Genomic DNA, 7,120 nt, shown 5'->3' on the forward strand with positions numbered 1-7,120 from the left:
ACTCTATGGCAGCAATGAAGGCAAGCACTATGAGAAGCTGTGGAGACTTAAAGTGAAGGAGAAATAACAATTGAACTTCCACAAGTCAAACCTATGGCGGAGGTGGCGAATAGAAGAGCATTACAGGATTTCGCATTGCCCGGAGGTGATGGTTTGCAAACGAGCATAGTGAGACCCACGGAAAATGCTAATAATTTTAAAATAAAACCTTCACTAACACAAATGGTGCAACAATCTCAGTTTGGAAGTAATGCAACTGAAGGCCCGAATTCTCATTTGTCTACATTTCTAGAAACGTGGTACAATTAAACTTAATGGTGTTAGTGATGATGCAATTCGGCTAAGATTGTTCACATTCTCATTAGGAGACAAGGTCAAGGCTTAGTTACAATCATATTTTCCTAATACCTTTACCACCTGGGCCGATTTATCAAAAGTTTTTCTCAATAAGTTCTTTCCACCTGGCAAGACTGCTAAATTTTGTATGGATATAACTAGTTTTTGTCAACAGGAAGGAGAGACATTGTATGAGATTTGGGAGCGTTATCAGGAGCTACAATGAAGATACCCTCATCATGGTTTATCTGATTGGTTCATAGTCCAAACGTTCTACAATAGACTCACCTACCCGATGAAAACTCATGTGGATGCAGCGGCTGGTGGAGTTTTGATAGGTAAGTTGGCCAAGAAAACTCAACAATTAATAGAGGAAATGGCTACAAATAACTACCAATGGACCAATGAACGAGATAACATAAGGAAACCTGCAGGTATGCTTGAAATTGATAGTTTGACTTCCTTGAATGTTAAGATGGATAATGTGGTCAAAATACTTAATAGGGTTCAAATTCGGCTTCTAATTTGAACACAGTTGTTGCTTGTTGTACTCTATGTGGAGGTGATCATGATGAATCTATTTGTGCTAGTATTGAATAGGTACAATATCTCAACAATTACAATAGTCAACTCCAAAACAATCCATATTCTAATACCTATAATGTGGGGTGGCGAAACCATCCTAATGTTGGATGGAAAGAACAAGAAAATCAATAAACACTGACAAATCCACCTGATTTCCAACCAAAGCAATCACCACAGGAGACCAAGCCTTCTTGAAAATTAGCAATTGAGAGACTAGCTAATACGACAAATGATAGAATGGATAAGTTAGCTAGTGCTACTACACAAAGAATGGAAAGCATAGAAGGGAGGATAGACCAACTTACAAGCATGTATAGGAATGTTGAAATCCAAATTGGGCAAAAAGCCAATGCTATAAATAATAGGGGACAAGGGGAACTACCTAGTAAAACTGAGGTTAATCCAAGAGAGCATATTAAGGCTATTACCCTACATAGTGGTAGGCAATTGAGTGAACCTTAGATTATTAGGGAAGAAGAAGAAAAAGAAATTGAGAGAAAAGAAGAGGAGAAAAGTAAGGAATTAGTAACAAGTGAAGGGGATAGAAGTGAAGGAAAAGACTCGATGAATGAACCTTCATATTCCAAAATCATTCCTATTCCACCACCTCTGAGAGATTGAAGAAATCAAAGGTTGATAAAGAATTTGAAAAGGTTATGAAGATTTTTAAACATTTGCATATTACTATTCTCTTTATTGATACTATTTTGCAGATTCCTTCCTATGCGAAATTTTTTAAAAAAATAATGACCAAGAAGAGGAAGTTGGAGGACTATGAGATAATTGCACTGACTGAGAAGTGCAATGCTATTATCCAGAAAAAATTGCCACCTAAATTGAAGGATTCGAGAAGCTTCTCTATCCTTTGCACCATTGATAAGGTTGAATTTTCAAAAGCTTTATGTGATTTAGGGGCTAGTGTCTCTTTAATCCCTTTGACAGTGGCTAGACAATTAGGATTGAGTGAGTTGAAGCGCACTAACATTTCATTGCAGTTAGTCGACTCTTCTATCAGGCATTCTAGAATATGTACTTATCAAAGTATAAAAATTTATCATCTCGATTGATTTTGTCGTTTTAGATATGGAGGAGGATATGAACATGCCTATTATTCTGGGTAGACTATTTTTGGCAACTACAGGTACAATCATTGATGTTAAGCATGATAAACTAAAATTTCAAATTGATGAAGAGGAGGTTGAATTTGACTTGAGGAAAATGGAAAAATATCCCTCTTATTCTGATCATGTTCAACTATTGGCATTATTGAAAAGTTAACCAAAGAGATAAGTCGAGTAAACCTTGACTATGATTCTCTTGACTTTTATTCAAATGGCGTGGGTGTGCAATAGGAAGAGATGGAAGAGATAGCCAAGTACTTAGACGTTTAAGTACCTTACAAGAGAGGCAATTCATATGAGAGTTTAGGAGTTAATAAGAGACTTCCACCACCATCAGAGGAACAAGCGCCAAAGTTGGAACTCAAGCCGCTTCCAAAACACCTTAAGTATGCTTTCCTTGGAGAGAATGAGACATTGCCGATAATTGTAAATGCTAAGTTGAATGCGGAGCAACTTGAGATGCTTCTTAGAGTTTTGAGAAAACATTTAAGGGTTATAGGATGAACCATCTCTGATATTAAAGGTATTAGCCCCACGATATGCATGCACTGGATCTTGATGAAAGAAAATTACAAACCAGTGATCGAGAGTCAAAGAAGGCTAAATCCAAATATGAATGAGGTAGTAAGATTAGAAATTCTCAAATGGTTGGACGCAGGTATAATTTTTCCTATTTCAAATAGCATATGGGTAAATCTTACACATGTTATGTCAAAAAAAGGTGGAATCACCATAATTTATGGTAAAAATGATGAATTGATTCCTTCTAACTTGTGGTAGGATAGAGAGTGTGTGTAGATCATAGAAAGCTTAATTCTACTACCAAAAAAGATCATTTTTCCTTACCTTTTCTTGATCAAATTTTGGAAAGATTAGTGGGTTATGAATTTTATTATTTTCTTGATGGTTTCTCATGTTATAGCTAGATAGTCATTGCTTCTGAAGATCAAGAAAAGACTACATTCACTTGTCCCTATGACACATTCGCATTTAGCAGGATGCCTTTTGGATTATGTAATGCCCCTACTACATTTCAACGTTGCATGATGGCGATTTTCTCAGATTATATTGAGAAAATTATGAAACTTTTTATGGATAATTTTTCTGTCTTTGGATCAACTTTTGATAATTGTCTTAATAATTTGGATCTAATTTTGTAGAAATGTGAAGAAACAAACCTTGTTTTCAATTGGGAGAAGTGTCATTTCATGATAAGAGAAGGGATCATTTTAGGGTACAAAATTTCTCCCAAGGGTATTGAGGTTGATAAAGTTAAGGTTGAAGTGATTGAAAAGAAACCCCCACCTAGCAACATTAAGAGAATCCGGAGCTTTGTTGGACATGTAGGGTTCTATAGGCGATTCATTAAAGATTTCTCCAAAATAACTAAGCCCTTATGTGATTTATTCAGTAAGAATGTCCCTTTCAATTTTACTGATGAATGTTTGTTAGCATTTAATAGGTTGAAGAAAGATCTGATATCTGCACCAATTATATCATCACTTGATTGGAACTTGCCATTTGAGTTGATATATGATGCTAGTGACTTTGCTGTAGGAGCATGTCTTGGTCAAAAGCGAGAAGGGAGGTTGCATGTTATCTATTATGCAAGTCGACTGCTCAATGAAGCGCAACTCAACTATGCAACTACAGAAAAAATAGCTCTTGACAGTTATTTTTGCATTAGATAAATTTAGATCTTATTTAGTAGGATCTAAAGTTATCATTTATATGGATCATGCAGTTTTGAAATACTTATTGAGCAAGAAGGATGCAAAATCACGACTAATTCGTTGGATTTTATTATTGCAGGAATTTGACATAGAAATCAGGGATAAGAAAGGATCAGAGAATCTAGTGGCAAACCATAGTTCTTGTCTTGAATATGTCTCACAGAAAGATCAAATTTCTATCAAGGAGGAGTACTCGGATGAATTCTTGTTAGCAGTCAAAAAGTCGTCTTGGTATGCCGATTTAGTTAACTATGTAGTTAGTGGAGTAATTCCAAGGAAAATGAACTATCACCAAAGGAAGAAATTCCTTCATGATACTAAGCATTACTTCTAGGAGGAGCCATTCTTTTACAAACACTGTGCTGATGGGATAATAAAAAAGGGTATATCCAAAGAAGAGGTACATGGTATTTTATTGCATTATCATAGTCTTGAAATCGATAGACATTTTAATACATAAAAAATAATGGCAAATGTGTGGTGATCAAGTTTTTCTTGACCAACTATGTACCAAAATGGTAGAAATTTTGTCAAAAGTTGTGATGAATGTCAAAGAATTGACATTATTTTTAGAAAGAATGAAATGCCTTTAACTATTTATATGGAGGTATAGAAGTATTTGATGTGTGGGGTATAGACTTTATGGGGCCCTTTCCGAGTTCTTATAATAATAACATACTTGTAACAGTTGGTTATGTGTCCAAATGGTAGAAGCTGTTGCATCACCTACTAATGATGCTAAAGTTGTACTTAAATTAAAGAATATATTTTGCAGTTTTGGAGTTCCAAAAGCCATTATAAGCGATGAAAGTAAGTATTTTTGTAATAAATAATTTGACACTTTATTGTTTAAATATGGTTGCAGGCATAAATTTCACTTGCTTACTACTCTCAAGCAAATGGCCAAGTGGAGTTGGCCAACCGTGAGTTTAAACTCATTTTAGAGAAAACGGTGAACAAATCGAGGAAGGATTAGGCGAGAAAATCAGATGATGCATTATGGGTTTACAGGACGGCTTTTAAGACTTCATTGGAGATGTCGCCGTAACGGTTAATTTTTGAAAAAAAGTGCTACTTTATAATTCACGCTTTAGATTGTTTACGGGCAAACTGAAATCTAGGTGGTCTGGTCCATTTGAGATCACAAGAGTTTTTACTTATGGAGCAGTAGAGATTTCAAATGGTAAAAGTGAGCCATCTAAGGTGAATGGACAGGGATTGAAGGCTTGTTTAGCAGGTGAAATAGTTCCGAAAGGGGTAGTTTACTCCTTTGGAGACTCATTTCTTCATTTAAAATGAATGGTAAAAAGTCGAGTTTACCAACTTTAAACAAAGCGTTGGTTGGGAGGCAACCCAATAATTTAGTATTTTTCTTATATTTTTGTGTGTTTTCATATTTACATAATGTAATTTGTGTTTTATCTATTTTGTAGGTCACAATATCAAGGAGAGTCGCAAACATGGCCAATATTCCGTCTGTGCTTTTAGATTAAGCATTGAGAGAGTTTTCATGTTTATATTATACATTTTAGACGTTACATGCATTTTGAACAATTGATGTTAATACTAGTTTATAATGCATGTATATGTGTGTCTTGAGTTAAATATGGTGAGTGAAGTGTAAGTGCATTGTTAAGGGTTAAAATGACCTTGTTTGAACAAAAGGAAGTTGATTTGGAGGATATTTTTTCTAAGTGTTGGACAAAGAGACTGATTCTGAGCCACTGCCTACAATCCCTCAGAGAAACCCTCGAGGGATTCGATTCACGGTGTCACCAGGGCAACTAAAATTCTTTTCCAAACGCACTGGATAGAAACTACGGAAGTAACCGTGCACGGTTTCACCAGGGCAACAAAAAAAAAATCTTTTAGCCACTGCCCACAAGCTGCAGTAGTAACCATAGAGAATTCGCCAGCGGTTTCGCGTCGAACAGCAATTTTAAGAAGGTAAACTGCAGGTTTTCTCTTCATTCTCTTCTTCCTTTCTCACAAACAAGTTCCACATTTCAAACCTACTTCCTCAAATTCCAAATTTCCACCATATAAACTCCTTAAATTCATCACACAATCACTCAAAAACAACTTGTGAACAACATTCTAGCATCATCACTCATCGAAAACACCAATTTTTAGAGAATTGAGTCAAGAAAATTAGGGTTCTAGGTTGTCATTTCTTCAATTTGGCGTTGTTTGGAGCTTAATTTTTAGGAATTCTTGCACTAATTGCTTTGCATTTCAGTACTCTACAAATCCCAAGCATGTTCTTTGACGTTATTTGGCTCATTCTAATTTCACCATATTGAACTTTCTTGTATTTGTGGACAAATTCTTGATAAATTTTTGGTGAAGCTCGTTGTTGTTTTGATATTTGGTTAAGCTCATTTAACTTTCATAAACATGTTAATTTGCCCACTTTGGTTGGAGTTGGTGGAATGTTGGGAATTAAGAAAAATGCCATTTCTTAAGTTTTTTAATAAATAGGTAATTTTCATGAGCAATTTGTTAAGTTTCATTATGCTTTTTGTTGGCCTTAATAGCATTTTTATGATGTATAAGTGCTTAGTTTTCGATATATGAAACTTATTGTGAATTCTGACCTTATGGTATAATGGTACATGCAATTTCTAACATGCAAATTCTAGAATAATTAAGGAACTCATGAGTTATCTTGATTATAATGTTTTGAGGGTATAATGCATATTATTAGGATTATTCATGCTACTTGGTGATGATTTCCTTTTGAGGAACGTGCTTTTCTTAATTTTTGAAATTTTTTTTGGCGAATGTTCCAAGCTCCCTAGGTCAATGGTTCGTTCTAAAAGATCCGTTGGCAAATCAAATCCTCCTAAACGCTTGAAGAACTCTTGATGTAACAATGTATTTTTGATGGTAACGAAGATGATGAAATTTGAAAATCTTGTTTCTTCACTTGAATAAGAATTTCTTTCTCTTTACTCTCTTTATTGTTTCACTAATGTTTAGTTACATTGAAGACATGAAGTTTGTTGTTAAATCTACTATATCTAGCTAAATCTTCTTGTTCTAGGGGTAAGTGAAACTATTTGTGCCTTGATTATGGTTAAATAAAGTTGATTATTGCTATATCTTGTACTTGCTAGTTCATTTATTCTTGTTTCAACACTTGTGAATGCTTGATCACCATTTACAAGCCATGCTAGTTATTGTTAATCTATGAGAGTAGTCAACAATGATGGAAATGGAATAGATGGAACCTAAGAAATAGGCACACGAAAGTAGTAGTACACTTAGGTAGATGTTTTTGGCATTTCTCGATCTAGATTAAGGTTTCACTTTAGATTTCACCATGAGAGAAGGGAAACTATA

At 34.8% G+C, this 7,120-nt stretch overlaps 1 non-coding gene across 1 annotated transcript; it reads right to left on the minus strand.

Moving 5' to 3' along the window:
* Positions 1–475: 475 nt before the first annotated feature.
* LOC113743119 (small nucleolar RNA R71) lies at positions 476–582 on the minus strand. The gene has a single exon (XR_003461004.1). It is a non-coding gene; the product is annotated as a small nucleolar RNA R71 (small nucleolar RNA).
* Positions 583–7,120: the final 6,538 nt, after the last annotated feature.

The sequence above is a fragment of the Coffea arabica genome, chromosome 4e, assembly GCF_036785885.1.
Source record: "Coffea arabica cultivar ET-39 chromosome 4e, Coffea Arabica ET-39 HiFi, whole genome shotgun sequence".
In the NCBI taxonomy this organism is placed as follows: domain Eukaryota; kingdom Viridiplantae; phylum Streptophyta; class Magnoliopsida; order Gentianales; family Rubiaceae; genus Coffea; species Coffea arabica.